This window comes from Scleropages formosus, chromosome 14 (genome assembly GCF_900964775.1).
Source record: "Scleropages formosus chromosome 14, fSclFor1.1, whole genome shotgun sequence".
Lineage (NCBI taxonomy): Eukaryota > Metazoa > Chordata > Actinopteri > Osteoglossiformes > Osteoglossidae > Scleropages > Scleropages formosus.
Genome location: NC_041819.1, coordinates 23,429,004 through 23,439,385, shown reverse-complemented (window position 1 = coordinate 23,439,385; position 10,382 = coordinate 23,429,004). Strand labels below are relative to the sequence as shown.

General features: G+C 44.5%; 1 protein-coding gene across 2 annotated transcripts in view; it reads left to right on the top strand.

Annotated features, from left to right (window-relative positions):
• Positions 1–624: 624 nt before the first annotated feature.
• LOC108928971 (plakophilin-4-like) overlaps positions 625–10,382 on the top strand; it is a 60,124-nt gene continuing 50,366 nt past the window's right edge. The window contains exon 1 of one of the 2 annotated variants that reach the window (XM_018743196.2): positions 625–836. The gene's annotated coding sequence lies outside the window, so the exon portion shown is untranslated. The remainder of the gene's footprint in view (positions 837–10,382) is intronic. The other variant, XM_018743199.2, reaches the window with a different exon arrangement.

Sequence of the window (10,382 nt, the reverse complement as noted above, 5' to 3'; positions counted from 1 at the left end):
AATGGGAAGAAAAGAAACTCAATGGTAAAGCATGTCCTAGGCTGTACTCTTATGTCATCCACATTCTTAAATGTGCAGCAAATGGCTGGTTCATAAAGGGGACTTTCAACTAGAAATTTCTCATTTTTGAAATCCGTAGGTAGGAAAATACTGCAGCCTTGAAGAGGGACAGTTAAGTAGTCAGGTAGGTATAGTCAGGTAATATCAGTCTAAATAGTTCTTATTAATAGTGAGTTGTAGAGCCCTATTAATGAAGATTTTTCTCTTGTTCTGGAGAAGGATGTCTACAGGAAGTCAGATCATGTTTCTTGGCCTCAGGTAAACCACATTATTTCCATAACTTCCAGGTATGTAGAGGATTATTGTGTCAGTTACGTGATTTGTTTACTGAGCAGTAAGGTCAGGAATTTGTAAAAAGAAAAAAAGAAAAAAAAAAATCACACAGCTAACAAAAGAGCAACATTCCGTAAGTGCTCTTTAATTGCCGTGTTCGATCTCGTTTCGCTAAATACAGTTGGTCCACAAAACTTGTAACTAAGGAACCCGTATCCCCCTCCTCATTGGTCAGTTTGACGGAAAGGCGATCCAATGGAGTTCCCGGTTTTCCCGGCGGCGCCCAATGGAGTGAGGAACCCGGGCTTTGTGCGGCTGACGTCACACAGACTCGCGATCCAGCGGAGGGGAAGCTCGTGGGGAGGGGTGTCGTCCCGAGCCATGGAGACCAGTTAGCAAGCGGTGTGCACGGGGCTGGGCGTCTACGCGGTGTTAGCGCTGCGCGTTCCCATGGAGTTCTTCTGCAAAATACTCGGACTGCGGTAATAATAGTCCTCCCCACGGTAAGCGCTTCGTCGGATTCTTATGCTAAAACATTATGAAGAAATTGTGTGCAGAAATCCGAACTGAGTGTGGAGTGGCTCGCGCTCCTCCTCCTGCGCTCCGCTCCGGCGCGTGTGGAGATGACTGTGTACTCAGTCCCGTCTAATTTCTGTTTCGACTTGTATCGCGCACTTCTTTTCTTATAATAAGAGCGACACCTCTGCAGATTTGAGACAGGAGGAGGTAGAGTTGAAGCCGGTATGTGGAGAGAAACAAACGTCTTTTCTCCACCCACCCACCGCACTTGTTTACCTCACACCTGAGGAGGGACCTTCACACTTACCGTCTCGTGGCATTTAATTAGCCCGAGCTCTGCGTTTACTTACCTGAGCGAGCTGACGACGGGCGCGCGCGTGCGCGCTCGTTGCAGAGTCGGCGAGCCACGGCTCGGCCGGCGCGCGCTCTACCCGTGATTTCTGCCTCACGGGGTTTTTTTTTTCTTTTTTTTTTTTTTTTTCCCTCCCTCCCCCTCCCGTCTCCTTACTTCTGTCGCTTTCCCGTCTCTTTCGTCTTTATTCTCGAGGTGTTTCTGTCGATAAAATCACATCTTCAGCGACCCCGAATCGAAATTGAGCAAACAAAGTAGCCGGAGGGAACCTCAGCCGCGGCTCAGTCTCGAGAACACTTTTTGAGTAATTATTGCTGTTTACCGTGGTAAAGACTGAACCCCGCGGTAAGTCTGCTGGCAGGATAATATATTATTATTATTTACTGTGGCAGTTCGGACCCCACTCTGTCTGTACCCCGTGTAGTTGCACCGTAGTAAAATTCAGCCGCCTCTTCGTGTTTGACTGACTCTGTGTGTCAAGTCACATCCCTGGTGGCCCCTGGCTTGTTACTCATGGTACAGACCCCCCCCCCCTGTTGTATTACCGTAATATTTCACACCCCCTGGTCGGTAAGTGTTTTTTTTTTTCCCCGTAAAGTCTAATCGTGATAAATCAAACCCAGAGTAACAGTGGACTTTTTACTCTGGTAAGCGAGACACCGAGTAACCATGACATGTTCCTGTAGAATGATCACATTCACAGTAAAACTTTTTTTTTACCATGGTAAATCAGACCCTGAAGGCAGCTGTACACTGCCTAATAAATTGGAATTCGATCCATGGATCCATGCAAAAATAGGAAATTGATAACCTCGGTGCAGGATAAGGATTCTGATTGAACATTTAAGTGTGCAGCAGTGTGGCCAAGTGCGGTGCACACACATCGGTGCCTTGATTTATACCACACAATGAGGTATTTTAAGGTTTTGGTTTTTGAGTTCATGCTTCTGCATTCTAAGACTTTTTTTTTTAAAGGGGGGGGGGGGTTGGGCCATTTTGCCAATGCCGTGGTGAGAAATGAGGGGGTGTATGCAATGGGGAGGATGGGGTCCTTGCCTCTGGGGGGTCTTCCCAGTTTTGGGCTCATGTCTTCCCCAGTGGTAACCATTTACAGCCCGCGTTCCCCTCATATGAGAGTGGATGGAATCCCGGGGGCGCCGGGGTCTCGTTTTGGTCCCATACAACATTGTATCTGCATTTATCTATATTCATTTAGCTGACACTGTTCTCCAAAGCAACTTACAATGATTTACCTATTTATACAGCTAGGCAACTTGACTGGAGAAATTTATGGTGAATACCTTCCTCAAAGGTACTAGCTGTAGGTGGGATTCAAACCTGCAACCTTTCGGGTATAAAGGCTGCAGCTCTAACCAGTATGCAACCAGTTTAACCCCCATGGAAGCGCAAGTTTGGTTACCTTTGGCTAATGATTTGTATTGTGTGTGATTCTTATATAAATAATACAGAATATATCTTACTATTTTCTCCAAAAAAAATTACACTGGTTTAAGGTTGTTGCAATAATTGAGTCATTTATACATCTGGGTAATTTTTATTGTTTCAGTTCAGGGTTAGTGTGTTGATCAAGGATACTGCTGTGGGAGCAGGGTATTCAAACCCAGGTCTGTGGGTTATGAAATAAAGGCTCCGACCAGCATGCCGCCTGCTGCCCCATCACCTTGAATGTGCAAATAACTATTTATTTATTTATTTATTTGTGGACAACAGCTGCTGACCATGGGGGGGTAAAATCTTCCCAGGTGTCTTTTCTGTCTGTCTTTCAGAATGTAAAGCTATTAACTTCATGAGTAAGAGCTGGTTAATTGCTTTGCCTTTTCCCCCAAGATCTGCTTAATTGTTTACAGGGTGCAGCAGCAGCAGCATTTGCCCAAGTGAGTGCTTTAGTGGCGTATCGGGCGGCAGCTGAGTTTCAACCCTAAATCCTCTTAATGCCTTTCTTTAATCTTTCTTTGTAAACTGGGCAGTGTGCTCTATTTTTTTGGTATGATACCCTAGTTGTTGTGGTATGCAAGAAACAAGGCCACGCATTCAAGGTTAGGTGGAACAGCGAGTACATAGCTTTTGAAGCCTGGAGCTTTGCGGCTTGCGACCTCTGATCTGGAAATCACAAGGCTGCTCAAAGAGCGAGTTTCTTCCTCTGAAATGTCTCCAGAATTTTCCAGGACCGGTGTGACCTCAAAGTTGTCTCTGTGTGCACACATAGTCTGGTAACCGTATGCATGTGGCAAAACGCTGAGTGTACTTCAAGCATCCCGTTTGTAGTCATCCACATGTTTTAGGAAACAGTAAATGTCAATTCTGTGGTGGATACCTACTCCTTTTAGTCCAAAGTGTGCCATTACTGTCTTTGTCTCATTCTTACTGATGCCATTTCTTCTTAGTCCTCTAATTTCTATGAACATTGGATTGTCTGTCACACCGCACATGTTTGTCATGACCAAAAATCTTGCACAGAAAGTTTATTTTCCACAAAAGCTCTGAGATATTTGAGGGTATATAGACCAGGGCAGGCGTATGAAGGGGTCATTGGGTTGATGTGTGGCTCATCTGTACCTTCCAGTGTATTGGGTATATTTTTCTTCTCCAAGACATCTATTCAAGGTTTATTGTCATAGGTACAAGTACCATGAAATTCTTCTTGAGTGCTTTTCCACAGACTGTGAACAAAAAAACAATAGATAATACTGGACAAAACAATAACAAGAAATAATGCTGGTAACAATAAATAACAATAGACAGCCAGAGTACTAGAGTGGTATGTAATAGATGTACAGATAGATGTAATAGATGTACAGATTATACATCTATTACATACCGCTTAACAATGTCAAACTGTATGTTTTCTTGGTTAAATAATTTTGACAGCTATGTTTTTTTTTCTCCTCCCCCCCCCCCTTGGTTTAATAGTGTTTCCAGTGAGCGATGGTATGCCATTTATTTGCTTCATTCAAAAGGCTGGGGAGGAAGGTGAACAAGGTCCTAGGATGTACCTTTGTCAGATGGGTCCTATAGACCTTATTATATGTAATTTATGTAATTGATAGTCCCTGCTTAGGGCTGCTGCCTTTGGACTTTGAGGTTGAAAGTTCAAAATAAAACTTTCAGTGGTTGTATTTTTGGTGACGTACTTCCTTTGAATTGCCTGAGTGAAATCCACACTGCTCTGTAAATGGGTAGGTAGTCGAAGGTAGCTTAGCATTGTAAGTTGTGTTGGATAAAACACTTCAGCTAAATGGATACATGCAAATGAGGCAGGAGAGATTTTTGGGGAAAATATACCCTTTTCTGTGGCCATGATGTCCTGCCAGGACAGCCCATGTGAAAGTGTGTAGAAATGCAGGAATTCATTTCCCCACTTCATAGGTTCTTCAGAGGAAGGATCCCCCACAACGCTGAAGCTAATATCCCTCCAACATTTGTAAGGGAAAAAAAAATATATATGTATAATATGAAAAATGTGCTCATGGTTATGATCTTTCCTTGCCTGGTTGGTACATCAGGATCAGTTTTCTCTAAAAATTGCCTCCAAGGCTCTGCTTGACCCCAGTTCTGATTCAATTTCCTTCTATCCTAGTTGGTGTTTCTCTAACTGGTTTGGTAGGTTTTTTTTAATATTTTATCATGTCCCTTTAATTTTCTGTACTCTCTTTTTCTGGCTGTAGGTAGCTTTGTGTTGAGCTCTTGTTGTTAATGTTAACTGATCTTGAACTGGTGTAATTTATATGAAGATGTTCCTGAGAAGATTGGTGGCAGGATCATCAGTAATGGTTTCAGTGTGAAGCATTCATACGTCAGCATGGTCTGTGGAGAAAGTAAGATTATTTTTCTTTTAAAGTGGCACTTGGGGCTTGTCCTGCAGCTGTCTTAAGCTCACTTGCAAGAAATATTTTTGTTTTTGTCTCCCCAGGATACTCCTCTTGGTTGGGGCCGTGTATTTATGGTTCCCTTGGATAAACTTCCACTAGCTCTAAGTGGAGTTTGGTGCATTGTCATGAAAACGTAGGGTGATGAGGTCTGGTGGGGCGGGGTTATACCTCATGTCACAACTGGCCTCAGGTGTCAAGATCTCAGTTCAAGGAAGATGCTGGAGTGTAGTTTACTTATCTTCCCTGCAGTACTTACTCCACAGTATCAGGTATCAAAAATCTTTCAGTTTAAAATTCCAATGGTCTGCAAGTCATCATCTGGCCAGCACACTATTGAAGTCTCTCTATATAAACTGTCTACAGGAAGTGGACCTTTTGATGTTCCCCATCACCCCTGCTTGGGTGGTTATCTGTTTTCCATTGGCCAGTCCAGGTTCATGTGGTTTTAGCTTGATCTCCACGCAAGGCCTCCCTCTAGTTGGCAACCTCCCACATGCTCTGTGTTCTCTGTTCAGCCACCTGGATTTTGTCACTCTGAGAGCATTGTTGACCTCTGAAAATGCAGTGGTCCTATGCCAGTTGTGCCAGCTACCTTCCGTCAAACCCCTACCTCACCACTGAACACTTCCCACATGGAAGACAAACGGACCCATGTCACCCTTGATGTCGGTCACTTTCAATGGGCCTGGCCTGGGCGCAGTCGGAGCAATTGCAGTCTCTTCTGGAGTTGCTGTATATTCCCCTGACAAACCTTTTGTTGTGGATTGATTTCCAACTGTGCTTGTCAGCACCAGGGATGGTTAAGATCTCTCTGTGGTGATTTACAGGAGAATCTCCCGTCTTATCTCTCCTCAGGGACTCCATGTCACCCCAACGCCTGCCTTTCATGTCTTTTCTCGTTGACTTTACAAGCTTTCAACTGGTGCCTTGTACTTCTTGTGGGAGAGCACATGTATATGAGGAGAGCTGTTTCACAATGTGTTGAAGAATGCATTGTGTGAGTAAGGCAGAATGAGAACAGCTCCCTCCAAACACACACGATTTTGTTTCAGCAGTGAACAACAGGGCTATACAGTGAGAGGGTCAAGTGTGAGCCTTAGTCAGTGTGTTTGTTTGCCCCCGAACTCAAACTCATATTTATTTTGACAGGCTCCGGTTACAGGAGAATATTCCCGTTGTTCTCAGATTTCCTCGCTTATTAAATGTGTTGACCTCCAAGATTCTGCAGAGGCGGTGCTCAAAGTGATAGGGCTCTGAAATCTATGGTGACACTGAACTAGGGTTTTTTTAAATAGTTACGTTCATTACTATTTCTGTAGTTTCATGTTAGTCATGGAAGCCGTATTGCAAGAAAAGCAGATTTATCCACTTTGTCTGGGGGAAAACTTCTTTTTTTGGGGCATCCATAGTTCTGCAGAGGGAGTTGTTTAAAATGAGTCACTCATCAGACCAGATGACGGTGGCGAAGGGTCACAGATCAAAGTAATCCTCTCAGTACCGTATCTATAAACTGATTAGCTGTGATCGATTGGAAGATCAGTATTGTAACGGATGATGTGCGAAGATGTTGAGTCCCAAGGATATGGTTATAAGCCGAGTAATTAATAACACCCTTGATGACCCACAAGAAGACATTTGACGTTCTCCAGCCATTTGGAACACTTATTTTAATTCATGTTTATTTTTGTCTGTTTGTGGCGGACATGTGTAATTCAAGGATATGTTTTCAATGAGCCAAGGATGTTTCATTGAATGTCCACAAGCCTATATTTAAAGTCATCTGTTTTCTGTTTTGCAGGATTACTGGGTTGTAATTCTGTTTTTCAGTTTTTGACGTGCTGACCCTCTTGTGCTGATGCTAGTGCTGGCCAAAGGTCGAATTGATGTCTTACCCCCCCCCCCCCCCCCCCCCCCCCCTTCACCTGATGTCAAGGGCACATTATTTCACACCCTACAGAATGCTTTCTCAGTAATACACCCTAAAGATACTGACAGTTTACTGCTGTGAGAATATTTCTGAGGCCTCCCCAACCCTGAGCCACTCTTCTGGCTCGGTCACCTCACAACTACACTGGTTCTCCATCACCGTGAATAAAGTGATATTAACACCGAAGCAGTGATTGCATTTTATGCATCTTCTGAAGAAATTTGGGTTCCTCCCGCAGCTCATCCTTTCTCTAGGATTTTATTTTTATTCTTATGCCACATGTGAATGGTGTGGTTTTCAAAAAATTTTTTTAGGGCAACCAAACATAGTGCTGCTGTGCATAGCTGTTTTCTGGGAAAATGTCATAAATTTAATTTCAGTGCTACATTGGTTTAGTTGGTTGGAGAACAACCCTTACTCGCACTCAGAATGGTTATCTTAAGGCTTTCTTTTCACCCAAAGTTCAGTAGGAAATGCCTTTCCCAATTTTAAATCTGACAGTGTGTTTTGTACTGACATTAATGAAATCGTAAATCGTCAGTCTGCTTATTAAACACCTGCCCAAGGCAGTGGAGTGGACTACCGGTTAGCTTTTAACAGTCAAGCTATGCTAGTGCCCAGGTGATGCATCTGTCTGATTCCAGATCCAGACTGACTCCCCGACTCCAGCATGCAATGACTCGCATTTGAAGGTTGACCAGACATTAAGATTTTTTAATCCAACAAGATGGCCTTCAATGCCATTGCGCTGATCCGGCAAGGAACAGCGTGAAACGGACAGCCTCTCTCCCGCCATCTGTCGCTTGTGGCTCTTTCTGCTGAGCATTCGCTCTGTTGGGCGTCCGCATGCTGTAATTTGCTTTAGCTGTAGCTGTAACCATTTGACTAACCGACACGGAGTAACGGGCTCTTTAATGCCTGAGACACCTGGTTATCTCGCAGCGATGCCTGTTTCCAGTTCATGCCCGTCAAGCGTTCATGTCTGTTCTTTGAATAAGTAATGGCACTTACAGGGAGAGATGTGGGTCCTTTGTGATCATACCATGGTGCTGAGTTTTCAGGAACATCACATCGCCTACTGCTATGTGGCATGCTGTATCGTACGTTTACATGAGCTGAATGCACAAGCTATGCCTGTCATCCTCTGTAGCAGCATGCTGTGACATCAAGTGTACCACCCAGAACACATCTCAAAATACTTTCTACCTATTGCCAGTGGACTCTTAGTGCCTTTAGCCTGTCTGAGTGAGGTTGAACATGAAACTAATGAATTTATTAAATAAGCCCTTCGTCAAGTAATCTGCACTGCCTCCAGCGGAACGTGACCACACTCGCATGGCACCGTTTCCTTGTCTTCACCACCTCTCCAAGCTGGACACCTCATAGCAGTGGGCAAAGGTATCCTCTGACACCAGTGATTTATTCCATCAGTGCAACGCCGGCAGTGAGCTGAAGACCTGAGAGGGGGTTAATCTCCACTGCCACCCGCTTAGTAGGTACGTTCTTATGTCTGTGTGGCTGCTTTGCTCTATCCATGTTATGCGGACCTGTGCCGTTTGGCCCAGTTGCAGATAAATCTACAACCACATCTTCCTCCCCGAGCTGTTGTTCATATAGGGGAGTAATTTGTTTTCTGGAAAGTGACGACTGAGTGAAACAGAGGAATGCTGTAAATTGTCAAATGTGACCCAGACAGAAGAGCCCGTCTGTATGCGTAACCTAATGTTGCCAGTGATAACTGGAGATCTTTACAAGCGTGTTGTGTCCTTAACCGTCCTTTATCCTTCAGAAATGGAGGCCAGGATAAGGGTCAGTTTTTTGCTTCACTGTGTCTGCGGAAAGACCCGGTGACATTGATCGGCCCTACTGGGCTGCAAAGAACACAAGCATAACGCTTTGACATGCTCACGGCTCAGCGCACCGCTGGTGCCCTCGAGGTGTAACACCCCACCGAGGGCTTTGGAGGAGACCTCTTGTTCTGTCTATAGAGGTGGTCGGCCCCAGCATGCCTACCGTGAATGAATCATCCACGGGAAGAGCAGGGCAAGACCGCTCGCTGACCTGGACCCGCTTAGTGGTCTGATTGAAAATTCAATTACTGCTGGTCCCTTGACAGCTCTACATGGATCAGAGAATCGCAGTGTCCCTCACACAGCCCTGTCTGGAGGAGCAGGGTGGAGCCTGGTGAATGGGGGATGTATCTTGGTGGCTGTGCACTGTCACCTGGTGAGATTTCTGCCATTAACTAAATTTATTAGTTTTGAGTATTTTTACCTACAGTAAATGTAGCCTACATAACTCGTTTGGATGAGGTCTCATCCAGAACTAAGGGTCTAGTGGCCCTGTATTGCCACGTCTGATAAGGCTTATCAATGAAACCCTCCTCTAGTTTTCTTGGTGTATTTTCATAGGAACGCTTCAAGTTCAGTGGCAGGCTCGTGTACACAAGGGCACCTCCTGGGAGTTGAACTTGCAACCTTTTTCTTAAATGAAACTTTAACCACTGTGTTGACTGCAGGAGTAAGGCAGTGCAGCTTATTGATCAGAGTCAGTCATTTGTCATTTTCACAGTTACACTGGGCATTGAAATGCATGTGACAAGGCTTGTATTAGACGTGAACAGACATGAACAAAAGCATTTTTGAGCAAACGCATATTTAGACAAGGATGTGCTGATAATAAGTAAGGCAGTACAAAAAGGCAAGTAGAAATAAATACGAGTACAATAAATAGTGACAGAAGCGGCCGCATTGCTGGTTAGGCAGTTCATCAAGACAACAGTTGATGGGTAGTGAATGTTATGTGGGTGTGATATGACCCTGTGAAAGAAAAGCCTTCCTCCTGGTCTTCTCAGCAATATGTTGTAGATTTGAATCCGAGGCAACTTGATGTACAGCCCATAAAGAAAGTCACTTGGATAGATTTAACAGAAAATGTAGGTTCTGTGTGTCTCCTATTGTATGGGAGATTAGTAGGCTAACAGACGGTGTGAGAACACTGCGTGTGAAACTGATTATCTGTGTAAGGAGCGGCTGGACGGCCGGCAGGGTACAGAGAACGCTACTTTGACCAATATCCAGATTTTTGGATCATCGGTGACAAGTGTGCACTAGAGTAGCAGCACAAGCGACTTGATTTGGGAACCTGATGCGACAGCACGTTTAGGTTTGTGCGAAAAAGCAGGGGAGGTGACATCAATAGCAGGGAAGATGATTTGCACCCTTCGACTGGAGGGCTTCTGGCCTTGGAAAAACAAGAGATGTCTGTTGATTGGGTTGTTGCAGAAGGCCTGGACCCAAGGACTCAGGTTTGCCTACAAAGTCTGTATAAAATATTTAAAAAACGTAAAATATGAAGAACA